This window comes from Furipterus horrens, unplaced genomic scaffold (assembly GCF_987537825.1).
Source record: "Furipterus horrens unplaced genomic scaffold, mFurHor1.1.pri manual_scaffold_9, whole genome shotgun sequence".
Lineage (NCBI taxonomy): Eukaryota > Metazoa > Chordata > Mammalia > Chiroptera > Furipteridae > Furipterus > Furipterus horrens.
The window spans coordinates 47354403-47371272 of NW_028327179.1; the positions used below are offsets into that span (position 1 = coordinate 47354403).

The 16870-nt window shown below is 35.1% G+C and overlaps 1 protein-coding gene across 1 annotated transcript in view; it reads left to right on the forward strand.

The window, feature by feature from the left end:
• Positions 1-16870, forward strand: part of MAGI2 (membrane associated guanylate kinase, WW and PDZ domain containing 2) — a 1613703-nt gene that overhangs the window by 995110 nt on the left and 601723 nt on the right. The window lies entirely within an intron of this gene.

Sequence of the window (16870 nt, forward strand, 5' to 3'; positions counted from 1 at the left end):
AAAAAAATTAATTTTAAATTATGCACAAGGATAAATTAATGTTAGGATTTCCTTGAAGTATCTATTGTTTCAGCTGCCTATTGCTATGAATATAATCAATCAAAAATCCAGTGGCTAGAAGAGCATTAATTATTTTACTATTTCTCATGATCTTGTAGATTATCTAGACTCAGCTGAAAGTTCTGCTCAATATTATTCAGCTGGAGGGATTCATGTGGTCACATCCAGTAGGGGAGATTGTCTGGGGAGCCTCAGTTTGCCTCCCTGTGTTTGCTTTCTGCACATTGAGGCATACCTTCTTTCATTCCAACATGATACTTTGGACTTCACTTGGCATGATGGCTAAGTTTTAACAGAGAGCAGTCTTAAGAAGACATGCCTTAATGCTTATAGCATCCCTGTCAATGTCTTATTGACCAATGTAAGTTGCATGGCCAAACCAATCAGTGTCGGAAAGTTCTAGGCAAGGACATAAATACTGGGAGGCATGGCCTATTGGCAGCCAACAATGTAACAGAATAGCACACATGTGGACTTTTGCTTCAGCCTAATATGTTTTATCTATTTTACTAAGGATTAAAATTAGACATAGCCAATGAAACTGTTAAACCACATCTCATCTTTGATATGTGTAAATATTCTTTACAGTTGTCATAATTTAAAGGACATCAATTCCCCAGTTCCCTCCATAACCATAAGCATTAGAGGAGTCATAAGCTCTGAGGAACTCAGCAAGACACAACATGAAAGTCACCAAAAATCTCACTAAAAACTCACAGGCAGCAAAATAGATTTATTTTTCCCTATTGATCATTTGCTATTATGTCTTGTTTTGTGTTAGAAGTATGTTATAATACTCTGTCTTTTTAATTTGCAATCTAGATATACTTCCAAAAACTTTAAAGATTAGTGGACTAATAGTGACAATAACTAATATATATCAGACATTAATTGCATGTCAGGACTTTGCCAGATAAGAACCTGAATATTAGAATTTTCTGGAAACATCACGGGTCTACAAAAAACAATTTTATGAAAAATATATATTCTATCATTACAAAAACTTCCTAGGCTTGCTTTTTTAATCAGATGTTTATCTGAAGACAAGAGCTAGCTCACTGGGAAAAGCTCATTAGAAAATTTAATATCAAAAGTTATAATCATCACTTTCCCACGTGTATTTTTCCTCCACTTTTTTTATTCTTTATATTCTTCCTCTTCATCTTTTCTGTTATTCTTCCCATGATCAAGTAAAATACCTTAGAATAATTAGATTTTCCATAAAATCTTTTGAATGTGTTATTGTGTTAGTTGCCCTTGTCAGCTACAATTATAACTATACACCAAACATGACTATTAAAAATGACTGAAAACACTTTGCAAATATAAGATGTTCTCTAAACACTTTCCCAGTAGTGTACAGCTCATTTAAATGGTATTTGATCTGGCATAAAGTGCTATTTTAGCATCTTTGAACCATCGTAAATTTGGATACCGTCCTTGCTTTCTGGGTTTCAAATTCTCCAAATGTTCTTTATTGAAATCCAATATTCATTCCAAACACCATTACACTAAATTCAAGTTAACTAAGAATAGGAGCCAGAAAGGCCTCACTCCCTCAGTAATTCTCATGTTTATATGTGAATCAGATCCAGCAGATCATACTTGATTAGATCATATTGTCTCTCAATTGTGATGCGACTTCTACAAAAAATTAGGATGTTTCTTCATCTATAAATTATACATTTCTTTATCTGTAAATTACAGTGAAAGCGATAATTCCAGTGCACAACAGGGTAACAAGTCTATTTAAACTAATCAACACACCTGAGAGCATTTGACTTTCAAGGGAATAAAACATAACAAGACTAACCTATAAATGGATAATGATAAAAACTTGCACAATTTTATTTACTCAAGCTAAAATATGTACAATCTTAAATAACCTAATTTTGCTTCTGCCCCACAATTTTTTTTAAGTTCAATATTGAATTGTTGCAACTAGACCTATATAGTTAAGTACTAAGAGCCATCACAGATATTGAATTTGTGAGTGGATACAGAGTACAAAACAATTGAAAAAGGTGGATTAAATCAAAATAAAGAATCAGAAAGATATATAAATATGGACCAAATTATTTCATTGCATTTTTTAAGTTGCTAGTGCTTGAGTCACGCAGTCTTTATAGACTATGGGTATTTCTGGTAATAACTGAGCAAATGCTGTTGCCCTGTATTTCTCAGTGTAGTGTGTAAAACTGTAGCCCTACAAGATATTTTATGGGAGAAAAAAAGGTTTTCTACCACATGTAAGATTCCTATTCCAGTGTTGTAGACTATAGTCCATTCCTATAACTGTCAATGCACATAAAGTATTAGTAGATCTAAGAACTCTTGCCTTAAAAACTTGTTTGATTTGGTTAACCCGGACTCCCTATTTTAAATGACTATGAAACTTTTTTTTTCTTTTCTCCCCTCCTCCCCCACATTCTGTTTATTATCTACAGATTTAATTTTCTCTGGCTACACTTTAGGTCTATATGGATGATTTTAAATTTCAAAGTTATAAAAAGTTATTAATCTTAAAATATTAACAAAATCTATTGACTTAGAGGTAACAAAGTCCAGATTTTAGTGAATTTTGTGAGAATTAATTACAAGAAAAGTTAGTTGTACAAACCCTTTGAGAAATTATTTGGCAATACCTGCTAAAGCTGAACATATGCCTATACCATGTCCCAGCTATTTCATTCTGTCCTGTTGGAATATGCATGTGTATATTCAAAGAATAGCAATAGGCATGGCAGCTCTTAAATGGAAATAGCCTTGAAATGGAAATAAGCCAAATATCGTTGACAAAAGAATGAAAAAAAATTAATTGAGATATCCATGTAATATAATTTATTTTATATGACAATGAGAACAAAGGAAATAATACTACCCACAAACACATAAAAGAATCTCAAAAACAAACTGATGAGCAAAAAAGCCAGACAAAAAATATATATAATGCACAATTTCACTTAGATAAAATTTGTTTATTAAAATTGATGAAAACAATCAATAAAGCAGAGTAGTATTTGCCTTGGGCAGGGTGTAGTGACTGGAGAAGTGTCAAAGGGAGACTTCTGGAATTTTAACAGAATTCTAGGTCTTCACTTGGGTGTTTGCATTGTGAAAATTCATCAAACTATACACTTAATGATTATGGAACTTCCTCTAAGTACACAATACAGGTTACAATGAATTAATATGCCCTGGCTGGTGTGGCTCAGTGGATTGAGTACTGGCCTGTGAACCGAAAGGTTGCTAGTTCAATTCCCTGGGTTGCGGCCAGGCCTCCAGTAAGGGGCATGCGAAAGCCAACTGATTGATGTATCCCTTGCATATCTACCTCTCTCACACATGGATGTTTCTCTCCCTCTCTTTCTCCTTCCCTTCCCCTTTCTCTAAAAATAAATAAATAAAATCTTAAATAAAATAAAATAAATTAATAGTTATAAATAAACTTTCATTTCTTTTTTATACTGCTGTTGGAATGATTTAATGTTTTAACTTTTTTCCTTTTTGGCTAGTAAATTGTTGTTTTTTAATGTAAGTGATATTGGACATGACTTAAAAGGTAACTCTACCCAAAATATTCTAACTCTCCATACCTTTAGACATTTAACCGCACTTTAGAGCTAACAATGTCTTGCTATTGGTGTGTCTTTGGGTATGAGTGCATGCATGTCTGTGTAACAATCAAGTTCAAGTAAAACTCACAAACATATGATAAGTATTATTTATTCATTTGCACATTTAGTTAACAGTGTTCTAGGCACCATCAATATGTGTGAACAGAATAAATCCAAGATCTCATGGGTTTGCATTTTAGAGATGTGAGACATAAATAAAACAGCATATACATTAATAAATGGATAAAGAAACAAAAACAATAAAACTTCATGTAGGGATAAGAGCTATTAAGAAAATAAAGGGTATAGTGACTGTGTGTGTATGTGTGTTACGAGGTCACCTATTATGGTTAAGGTGCATGGTCAGGGAAGACTTCTCTGATAATGAAAGTTCTGAGTAGAGTCCTCAATAACATGAGGGAATAACCAGACAGACATTTGAAGGAATGGAAGCAGGGACATTAATGAGTTGTTAAATAACATGGCTCAGGAGGGTGGTTGTGGAATAGAGAAGTGATCATTTTTAGTACATATTTTAAAGATATGATGACAGAATTGGTAATATATTGGATATGAGATATATGAAAAAAATCAAAGATGACTCCAGAATTTTTGGCCTGATAAATTCATAGATTAGAGTTATTACTTAGTGAGAGGGGACAGCTTTAGGATGTGCAGGTTATAGAGGTTATAGAAATAGAATGTAAAATCAAGTGTTCACTTTGGGCATGCAAAGCTTAAAATGCCTATAAGCCATTTATGTTTGGATATGGTCCTGGAAATTGGAATATATGAATTTGGAATTCAGAGGAGAGGTTGGAGCTAGGGATATAAATTTGAAAAGTTGTTAGGTTCTAGATATTTAATACAGGAAATGAGTGTAAATAAAGAAATGAGGCAGTCTGAAGACTAATACTTGAGGACCTTAAACATTTAAAGATTGAGAAGGTTAGAAGGAACCAGGAAAAAAAATAAAAAGCAATAGTAAGTGGAGTAGGTAGAGAGCCAGGAGTGTGTATGTTTGTAGAAGTTAAGTGAAGAACGTGTCTCAGGAAGACTTGTTGTCTAAAATACCACTAAAAGTTCAAATAAGATGAAGACTGGGAAAGGACCATTGGATCTGTAATGTAGACAGACAGCTTAGTAACCAGAATAAGGATTTTTGCTGTAATGGTGTGGACAAAAGCTTGATAGGAGTATATGATCTGAGGAAAAGAATTGGAGAAAACTGAGTATGCAGTCCTCATAAGGGGTTTTATTCTAACAGAGATTGGGTGATTATTTAAGAGCATGTGGGGTAAAAGTAGGATCTTAAAAAGTGATTTCAGATAGTCTGCCACTTGTGTATATGGTTAAAATGATTTAATAAAGAGTAAAGAGAGGGAAACTGGTGATCCAGGAGAAATAAAGGAGTGATGTTCCTGAGCAGGTTAGAGGGAGAAGAAAGTTGTATGTCAGGAACACTTACAAAATGTTCGCCCTCATAAACGTAGGTACAACATTTAAAGGATTTAATTCCAGTTAAAGGATTGATTTTCTGCAGTTTCTTTTCCTTTAAATATAAGTGTGTCATTGGATATAAAAGCCAACAGTTAATCCAGAAATTTCTGTGCGAGAGAAAAAACTTACTCAAACCACTCATTTTTCATTAACTTTGTTGGCTGTAGGTGTACTGATGGGCTGTTTGTTGTTATTGAGACTTCCAAGGCATTTAGAAAACATAACCAGATCTATTTTTGTATAGCATTCACATTACCTAGAATAAACAATTCCATTGGCATTCTGATATTTAAGAACCGGTTTCATATTTCTCACTAATGAAATGGTCAATAAAAGTGAAAATAGAAGAAAAATGAAGCAAATAAAAGCCTGAAAGTCAAGGTTGCCTATCAATTACAAATTTACTTTTTCAAAGGAGTTTATTATTTAGAAATGCTACAATAAAGGATGTATCATGGAGAAGCCTTTTTACTTTTGTAGAATACATGTTTTCACATATTTTGCATCAATGTTATTTCAATAATAGTATAAACTATGTTTAGTAGTGAGTCGAAATTTTTAAGGTCATCTTGTAAAAAAGGAGAAATGATCTCTGAATAACAGTTGGTTACTTTCCATATCTAACATAAAAGATCTATGACAGCCTTGGCTGGTGTGGCTCAGTGGATTGAGTGCTAGCCTGCAAACCAAAGAGTCGCAGGTTCGATACCCAGTCAGGGCACATGCCTGGAATGCTGCAGGCCAGGTCCCTGATTGGGGGTGTGCAGGAGACAACAAGACATTGGTATTTCTCTCCCTCTCTTTCTCCCTCTGTTACCCTCTCACTAAATAAATAAATAAAATCTTTAAAAAAAAAATGATAACAGCAAACTAAAATCTTAGCCTTGAAAGTTTAGGCATTAGGCTTTATTTTTAAGATTATTTTGCTTCATTGCATAACATTTTTTATGCATTGATACTACAAATAATAGTATTATATATTATTATCAATGAGAAAAACTACTATTCTAAAATAGCCTTGCCACTTAAATGATAAAAAGATTATAAAAATATATAAAAGTATATTATCTGATGAAAATTTTCAATAGTTTTAGGACATTTAAAATGTCCATGGCATTATAAATCATCACATGGACTCTTCTATGTATAGCTTGCTAATTCAGAATTTTCCTGTCTCCTGACCTCTGAGTGTACCTGTAGGAAAAATCACTTAAACTTTCCTTTCCTCCTACTTTTTCTATTATGGCTGTTGACAACAGCCCTATCCTTTTAGTCATCCTGGGTGGAAAGCTTTGTTAGGCCTATCCTGCTAATGAAATTAGGCTATGTATCAGGTTAGGGTCAATCTTGTTGTTGGTGTACTTTTCACACATTTATTCCTCTCACCATTCTTATTCACCATTTCCACCTCTGTGCCTTTTCTCAAACTTTCCAAAAACAAAATTTCAAGGGCAAGATATGTATTCTGCCTGCTATTCCAGCCTTCTCTCCCTCCATTCCCTATTCACCGTGTATGTCCAAGAAAATTGGTCTTCACTCTTTTCCACTACTTCAACATGGCCCTCCGCTTTCCTGCTTCCATGCTCTTGGCTCACACTGTTCTGTGAGCCACGTGCTGGAGAGAAGAGACATTTTCCTACTTATGTTATCTAGGGAGCCATTTCCACACTTTTGGCTCTCCAAAGTCCCCTGATTCTTGAAGGACCATCCCAAGTATCAGCTCGTTTTCAGCCTCAAGACCCTTCCTGGAACCGCTATCTTTGCACAATGTTCACACTCTCAGGCTCAAACTTCATTCTCATTTTACAAATGACAGGCAAGGCTCAGGAAGGGTTAGTGATTTGTCTGCACCACAGAGCTAATATGTGCAGCCTGAGATGCCAACAGCACGGGGCTGCCTGGGAGGCTGAGGCCATGCTGCTTTAGGCACATGGCTGCTTTCTGAATGCTCTCTGACTGAAGGAAGTAGTAAATGAATTTGTTATTTAAATTTTTTGTAATTTAAAATCAGGAAGTACTGTACTAAATGGTTCTTCTATGTCACTAAGAGTCTTTCAGGACTTGAACAAAGTAGATTATTAGTGACAGGACATTTTCGTGAAAAGCAAATACTTAAAACTTTTGCATACATGTTTTAATGATCGTGTAAAAAATATCTGGAAATAACCTAGAAGAACAGTTAGTAAGTGCTTAAGTAAGGGGCAGACACTTTTGGACATTTTATATGTATATATTAATTTTTTATATGGCATTATACTAATTCTGCAAGTTAAGTATTGCCACACCCATTTTATGGTTGAAGGAAAGGGGGCCCAAAGGAATGAGGTAATGAAGTAACTTGCCCTGGGTTAACCATTAGTGTTCTGATTGGAATTTAGAGATGAGAGACAACATGAACTTTCACTGATTTAACTAAATGTTAAAGATTGTGTAGACACAGGATAACATTTTTTGAGATCACTTTTTAATCACATTCATATACATGGAGATAACTAAGGCTTTTAATGACAGTAAGGACCATGGGTTCTAATGGTTCACACTAGAAATTCCATATAAAGAGAATACCTTAAAAAGAGCTTCAGAAATTATCCAAGTTCGTTTGCTAAATTGAAACTATCAGCATCAAAAGTGATGAATTACTGGATCATTGGGGAGAATTAAGACTTCTGTCCTCACCACAAAAAAATTCAGTGTTTAATTGTAATGAAATTTGATCCAAAGCAGAAGTTTTTCTGTATATTTTAATGAAATGTAAGATGTTGACTTTAGAGATTGACCTAAATCCACAGATTAAATAGGATTAATTCATAAAATATTGAAACATTGACCAGAATAAAAACAGAGCTAGTCTCTGTGAGCCTGTTCTTTCCTTGGAATAGAATCTAGCTAGGTTACTAAGTAGGTGTTATCCAGCCCAACTAGACTTGCTATATTTGGTGGTGATTTTCTAGAGTTGATGTATCTCCCTTATGTAAAAAAATTCAAAAATTTAGTTTCCTTTTCATCATACAAATTAATCATGTTATACTAATGTGTTACCAATTAAGAAAATAACTACCTATTTTTTTAAAAGAGAAAAACTATTTAAATACTACTTTGATCTTATCACATTTAATTTAGACCCCAAATTCTATGAATTACATCAAATTTAAAAGGGTCATACAGACTTATTTGAGGTCTCAAACACTTCATTTGTGTTAAGATACTATGGATTTCTTTGGAGATATTATTGCTTAATATTTTAACTATAATCTTGGTCATCACAACAACTTGTCACACTTTTTTCCAATGACTGCCCTGTGGAGATCAAACCTGACATTTGATTAGTGTGATCTAAAAAAAGAATGTGGGTATTTTGTCTTTGACGGGGCCCTTACTACTTCTACCACAGAATTTATCATGGTTCTTAGAGCTGTCTCTGAGAAAAGCCATCTGCCTGGGGATTTAAAACATGCCTTGGATGACTGAGGTCATATGGCACTACATTAATTTTTATTTGGGGCCTCAGCTCTGACTCATTTCCTGCATCTCTTGAATGGTTCTAGTTTATCGTTTTTACATGCTCTTAATTTCCCAAAACTCATAATCCTAGAATCAGTGTGCTTTGCATCATAAACCTAATGACCCAATGCTGGAGGAGACTCCATTAATTGTCACAGTGGCCAGGCTCAGGAAGGTGTACGATGCCCCACGTGGCCTTTGAGCCCTGAACAGAGTATTAATGGTCTCTGGGCAGCAATCCTTCCAGTAGCCTGAATGAAATTTCCCCTAAACTAGACTTGTATGTTTAGCAAGCATCTTGAACTTTTCCCCTGTTTTCAAAAGTCTCCATCATCTTCCCAGGATGTCTCAGCAGTATGTTAAGACTTTAAGAGAGAGCTTAAAAACATCATACTAAATTACAATAATTTCACATATTTTCAAATTCTCATTTTCTTTCCCATACTCTTATTACCCTATTACCATATTGTCAGCAGATGAATGTTCTGGCAAGAAAGTCCAATCAGATGAATATTCATTTTAAAAATCTCATTGTAATACTACGTATGGAGCCAGGTAGGTACTCAACATTATCAGAGAGACACTTACCACTGTGCTGTACACCTGAAACTAATACAGAATAATATTGAATGTAAACTGTAATTTTTTAAAAATAACACCAAAAAAGAAAGATGGAGGGTGGGTGGATATATTTTCAGACATAATTATGATTATTCCAAATTTCAGCTTAGAATTGCTAAAATAAGAAACTGCAAAGCAGAAATTCAGTAGCAGAAGCCTAGAAGAGAGAAAAATTCCAAGAATCCCTTCTGGGGGGTGTGGTGAGGAACAATAAAGTCATGAAAGATCTCTTTGAATGACAAAAATATCTCTTCAAAATCTGTCTAGCATGCATACCATTATTACCCAACATTATCTTAATAATGATTCAAAAACTCATTGTTTATGATTATCAGATCCCGTTGACAGTAAAATTGCCCTGAAAGGATGTATTTCAACCCACTTAACTAAATGCAGTAGTATGGATTTACCTGTTTCACTGACAAAGAAAAAAGAAACATGATTCTAAAGTTCAGGTCACTTAAAATCACTCCATCAATTATGTATAAATAGTAAATGTCCTTTTGCATTCATTCTACATGTCTCTATTGCAATGTGTTCCCATCAGATGTTTATTACTCTTTTCTATTGTTTGGATTCCTTAAACTGCTAAAACGTCAATGAGTAGCAAAGATAATTCTTCAGTCTTATGTAGTTATTGTTGCTAAGGAAACCATTTCCTTTTTACTACAGTGAATGAGATGTCTGTGCCACGTTGACTCTGCTACAGAAAGACAGATAACATCAGGAATACAAAATGAAGAAGGAAGAGACACAAATGAGCAAAACAGAGAAAGTAATACAAATAGAACTTCTTACTACTTTTAAATAACATCCTGGGAGTGATTTTTTTTAATATTAGAAAAAAAGTAAGATGTGTATGTGTAATTCTCAGTAGCTTGTGCTATCTTTATGTCCATTACTGCCACTCCTGGCCTGAGTCTCTTGTTTTTCCCTCAGGTAACCCCTAATGGCACTTACCCTAATAGAGACCTTGCCAATCTTTTACAAACCTCATGCTGGCATTATCACTTCAGAGAGAAGGGAGCACATGCATTCTCAGACTAGTGACAATGTTATACTGTTTGAAGCAGCCTGCCTCTTATCCCTGTGGTCTTCTAACACCATCCCCAAGTCCTACTCTACCCACATCCTTTTCTCCTATCTGCTCGACTACCTTTATGCCTTTACTTTTCTATGTTTCTTGACTCCTACTTTAGACTATTCCCTGCAACCTTTCCCTGTCCTCCCTGGAATACTTGTTTATTAGTTAATAATTTAATACAATTATTTCTTTGCCTCCTGTCTTGATTAAAATCTGACCATGCCTTGATGATCCTGCTGCTTCTGCAATCATTTGAAGAGGAGGCTCCCCATTCTTTCAAACCCACAACCTGAAGCTAGGAGGAAAAAGAGCTAGTCTTCTGCATCCCCTCCACCTCTTCCAGGCATTATCCTTCCATCCTGGTCTAAAATCTCCTCATTTCTATACCCCTTCTTGTCACTGATTCCTACTTCTGATAGTTACCTGCTCCTGAGGACTCCATTTATTCATTAAAGACATTGGAGCCAAAATTGCATCTTCTTTCATGCAAACCTAAGAAATTTCAATATTCATCTAAGTGACCCAATGAATAGCCTATTCTCGCAGTTACTAAATTTTTTAAACTTTGCTGACCATTCAGTTTCAGCCATCAACTCACCTGCCCCAAATCTTGGGCTTGTTAGAACTTCAAAAGTCTAAACATTTCTCCCATGACCTCACTCCGACCATATCCAGTCTCACCTCCCTGAAATCTCCAGCTCTTGATCTCAATATCTTCCTATTGTTTCTGCTTATCTCTTTTTTTCCCTACCAATCCTGACCCCTGGTGTTTCTTTATGTATTCCAAAGATTTTATACACTTCACTGCTGTTTCCTGAGTTTTTTGTTATCCCACTATGAACTACTGTCTCAACTATGCTCTTCTGTATTTTGGCAGCACTTTCCCAAGATCCCCAACCTTGAGTTCATGCCATATTTTCCATCCTGTATCTTTCCATTGGACAGCTGAGCATAATATTTGAGAAAGTCACAAATTGCTCCAATTTAACATTTTTATAATACAAGATTTTCATCCTGAGCCTTCTCTTAGGCATTCTTCTAGGCAACAATCCCTGACCCTCTTGTCAGGAATCCAGCCTTATAAGAAGGACAATGATTGTGTAATGGTTTAAAGCAAAGAATTAGGAAGCAAATGAAAGCTATCAAATAGAAGAACAGGAATTCAGGTGTAGATCTGTCTATGTGTGAAGCCCAGAAAGAATTTTTGTTTATATATTATTGCTTTTTTCTTAATTTTATTTTTTGATTTTTCAATTACAGTTGTCCCAATTTTCCCCCATTGCTCCCCCAACCCAGCCCACCCCTTCTCCCACAATCATATCCCTCCCCGTTGTCCATGTCCATGAGTCATTTATACACGTTCATTGACTAAACCCTTCCCTTAATTATCCCCTTTCTCTCCCTCCCCCTGCCCCCTACTGACTGTTATTCTGCTCCTTGTCCTATTTAGTTCATTTGTTTATGTTGTTCTTTAGTTTCCTGTATTAGGTGATATCATATGGTATTTTTCTTTCTTTGCCTGGCTTATTTCACTAAGCATAATTCTCTCTAGTTCCATCCATGTTGTTGCAAATGGCAGGAGTTCCCTCTTTCTCTCTGCTGCATAGTATTCCATTGTGTAAATGTACCACAGTTTTTTGATCCACTCATCTACAGATGGGCACTTAGGCTACTTCCAGCACTTGCCTATTGTAAATAGCACTGCTATGAACGTAGGGGTTCATAGGTTCTTTTGAATTGGGGTTTCAGGATTCTTCGTGTATAATCCTAGCAGTGGAATTGCTGGTTCAAAAGGCAGTTCCATTTTTAGTTTTTTGACATAACTCCATATTGTTTTCCATAGTGGCTGCACCAGTCTGCATTCCCACTAACAGTGCACTACGGTTCCCGTTTCTCCAAATCCTCGCCAGCACTTGTTTGTTTATTTGTTGATGATGGCCATTCTGACTGGTGTAAAGTGGTATCCCATTGTGGTTTTTATTTGCATCTCTCTGATGGCTAGTGATGTTGAGCATTTTTTCATGTGTCTATGGACCTTCTGTATGTCCTTTTCGGAGAAGTGTTTGTTCAGTTCCTTTACCCATTTTTTAATTGGGTTGTCTGTTTTCTTGATGTTGAGTCAAATAAGCTCTTTATATATTTTGGAGATCTGTCCCCTGAGATATCATTGGCAAATATGTTTTCCCATATGATTGGTTTCCTTTTCATCTTGCTGATGTTTTCTTTAGCTGAGCAGAAACTCTTTAGTTTGGTGTAGTCCCATTTGTTTATTTTTTACTTTATTTCTCTTGCCTTAGGAGATGTATCCATGAAAATATTGTTACGTGGGATATCTGAAATTTTTCTACCTATGTTGTCCTCTAGAACTTTTATGGTGTCACGGCTTACATTTAAGTTTTTGATCCATCTTGAGTTTATTCTCGTGTGTGGTGAAAGTTGGTGGTCTAGTTTCATTTTTTTGCACGTCCCTGTCCAGTTCTCCCAGCACCATTTGTTAGAGAGGTTCTTCTCATTCCACTTATCCTCCTTTATCAAATATTAATTGATCGTATATTCCTGGATTAATTTCTGGACTCTCTATTCTGTTCCATTGATCTCTATGTCTCTTCTTATGCCAGTACCAGACTGTTTTGATCACAATGGCTTTGTAGTACTGTTTGATGTCTGGTATTGTGATTCTACCTGCTCTGTTCTTCTCTCTCAAGATTGCTTTTGCTACTCAGGGTCATTTTTGGTTCCATATGAATTTTTGGAGTATTTGTTCTAGGTCTGTGAAATATGTCATTGGTATTTTAATAGAGATTGTATTGAGTCTGTAAATTGCTTTGGGTAGTATGGCCATTTTGATGATGTTGATTCTTCCCATCCAAGAACATGGTATTTGCTTCCATTAATTTTTACCTTCCTTAATTTCTTTCTTCAATGTTACGAAATTTTCAAAGTACAGGTCTTTTATCTCTTTGCTTAAGTTTATTCTTAGGTACTTTATTTTTCTTGTTGTTGGAGTAAATGATATTTTCTTTTTTGTCTCTGTCTCTGATATTTTATTGTTGGTGTACAGAAATGCCTTAGATTTCTGTATATTTATTTTGTACCCTGCTATTTTGCCAAATTCACTTATTATATCGAGTAGTCTTTTAGTGGAGTTTATAGGGTTTTCTAGGTATACTATGATGTCATCTACATATAATGATAGTTTTACTTCTTCTTTCCCAATTTGGATGCCTTTTATTTCTTTTTCTTGTCTTATTGCTGTGGCTAGGACTTCCAACACTATGTTGAATAGGAGTGGAGAGAGTGGACAGCCTTGTCTAGTTCCTGATCTCAGGGATAATGCTTTCAGTTTTTGTCCATTGAGTATAATGTTGGCTTCAACCTTCTCATATATAGCCTTAATTATATTAAGGTATGCTCCCTCTATTCCCATTTTGCTGAGTGTTTTCATCATAAATGGGTGTTGTACTTTATCAAATGCTTTTTCTGCATCTATTGATATGATCATGTGGTTTTTGTCTTTCATTTTGTTTAGGTGATGTATTATATTTATTGATTTGCAAATATTAAACCATCCTTGCATCCCTGGGATGAATCCTACTTGATCGTGGTGCTTGATCTTTTTGATGTATCACTGGATCCTGTTTGCCAATATTTTGTTGAGGATTTTAGCATCTATGTTCATCAGTGATATTGGCCTGTAGTTTTCTTTCTTTGTTGTGTCTTGACCTGGTTTTGGAATTACGGTAATACTGGCTTCATAAAAAGAGTTTGGGATTTTTCCCTCTTCTTGGATTTTTTAGAATAGTTTGAGGAGTATAGGAGTTAGTTCTTCCCTAAATGTTTTGTAAAATTGGCCTATGAAGCCAACCGGTCCAGGGCTTTTGTGTGCAGGGAGATTTTTGATTACTGTTTCAATTTCCTTCTTTGTTATTGGTCTGTTGAGACTTTCTACTTCTTGATTCAGTTTTGGAAGGTTATATCTTTCTAGAAATGTGTCCATTGCTTTTAGGTTGTCAAATTTCTTGCCATAGAGTTGTTTGTAATAATTTATTACAATTCTTTGTATTTCTGTGGTATCAGTCGTGATTTCTCCTTTTTTGTTTCTGACTTTGTTTATTTGGGTCTTCTCTCTTTTTTTCTTATGAGCCTGGCTAAAGGCTTATATATTTAGTTTTATTTTTTCAAAGAACCAGCTCTTAGTTTCCTTGATCTTTTGAATTGTTTGTTTGGTTTCTATGTCATTTAATTCTGGTCTGATGTTGATGATTTCCTTCCTTCTTCTTGCCCAAGGCTTTGTTTGTTGTTGTGTTTCTAGTTCTTGTAGTTTTAGGGTTCGGTTTTTTATTTGAGATTCTCCTGTCCTTTTTAGGTAGGCCTGTATTGCTATGAACTTCCCTCTTAAGACTGCTTTTTCTGTGTCCCATAGGTTTTGGGCTGTTGTGTGTTCATTATCATTAGTTTCCAGAAATTTCTTGATTTCTTCTTTGATGTCATTATTAACCCATTCATTATTTAATAGCATGTTATTCATTCTCCATGACTTTGGATGTCTTTGATTTTTTTTTCTGAGGTTCATTTTTAGTTTCAAGGCACTGTTGTCTGAAAAGATGCTTGATATGATTTCAATTTTCTTGAATTTGTTGAGGCTTGTTTTGTGTCCTATCATGTGGTCTATCTTTGAAAATGTACCATGTGCATTTGAAAAGAATGTATATTTTGCTTCTTTGGGGTGAAAAGTTCTATATATATCAGTTAGATCCATGTGGTTTAGTGTGTTGTTCAAAGCCTGTATATCCTTGGTGTTTCTTTGCTTCGAAGATCTGTTTATTGTTGACAATGGAGTGTTAAAGTCCCTACTATGAGTGTGTTACTCTTAATATTCTTCTTGTGGTCTTCTAGTACTTTCTTTATGTATTTGGGTACTCATATGATGGGTGCATATATGTTTATCAGTATTATATCTTCTTGATGGATTGTTCTCTTAAGTATTATGAAATGTCTTTCTTTGTCTCTTTTTATGGCCCTTGCTTTGAAATCCATTTTGTCTGATATGAGTACTGCTACCCAGCTTTTTTTTCATGTCCGTTTGCTTGGGATACTTTTTTTATCCCTTTACTTTAAGTCTGTGTAAATCTTTTGTTTTGAGGTGTGTTTCTTGTAGACAGCAAATATGTGGGTCCTGTTTTCTTAACCATTCTGTTACCCTGTGTCTTTTAATTGGAGCATTTAATCCAATTACATTTAAGGTTATAATTGACATGTATTCATTCATTTCCCTTTGAACCTGTGTTCCTCTCCTCTTTTTTTCTTCTTTTTCTTAAAACATCCCCTTTAGCATCTCTTGCAATGCTGGTTTGGTGGAGATGTATTCTTTTAGTCTTCCTTTGTCTGTGAAACTTCTTATTTTACCTTACATTTTGAATGAGGGCCTTGCTGGGTAGAGTTTTCTTGGTTGTAGGCCTTTTTTTTTTATTGCTTGAAATATTTTTGACCATTCCCTTCTGGCTTGTACTGTTTCTGTTGAGAAATCGGTCAATTGCCTTATCGGAGCTCCCTTGTATGTTATTTGCTGTTTTTCTCTTGCTGCTTTTAGGATTGTCTCTTTATCTTTGAATGTTGCCATTTTAATTATGATGTGCCTTGGAGTGGGTTTTTGGGGGGTTCCTCTTCATTGGGACTTTCTGTGCTTCCTGAACTTGCATAACTTTTTCTCTCATCAGGTTGGGAAATTTTTCTGTCATTATTTCTCCTATCAGCTTTTCTCTTCCTCCTCCTTCTTCTCCCTCTTTTATTCTGATGATCCTGATATTATTTTTTCTCATGCTATTTTGTAATTCCCTTACATCTTGTTCATAATTTTTCAATCTTTTTTCATTTTGTTGTGTAGTCTGGGAATTTTCTTCTACATTGTCTTCTAACTCACTGATCTGATCCTCTGCTTCATTTAGCCTGCTTTTGATTGATTCTACTTTGTTTTTCAGTTCAGAAATTGTATTCTTCATTTCTTCCTGGTTCTTGTTAATAGTTTTTATGTTCTTTTTTATGCTGGTGTAGTTCTCCATAAGTTCCCTGTAATTTTCATGGAGCTGTTGGTAACTTCCTTGGAGGTTGTCATAGTTGTTGTTGAGGTTGTCAAGTATATTGAGCTTCTTCACCATCATTGTTTTGAATTCCATGTCTGACATTTGGGCTATGTCTATTCCATCTACCTCTCTTTCTGGGGATTCCTCTTTTCTTTTCATTGAGAGGTTGTTTCTGCATATTACTATGTTGGATTCTTTTCGTTTGTTTTTGTTTTTTGGGTTTGTCTGCTTTGACTTCCCACCTTTGTGGTATGAGATTCTTTATAGGAGATCCGGGGTTTCAGTGGTGCAGTCTCTTTGATTTCCTGAGCCTGATGTTCTTGAGTTACCCTTTATGTCATTTGTTTATGCTGTCTGGTTATATTTTAGATGCTCTTTGGTGGGATCTTTCCTCTGGCTAGTTGATT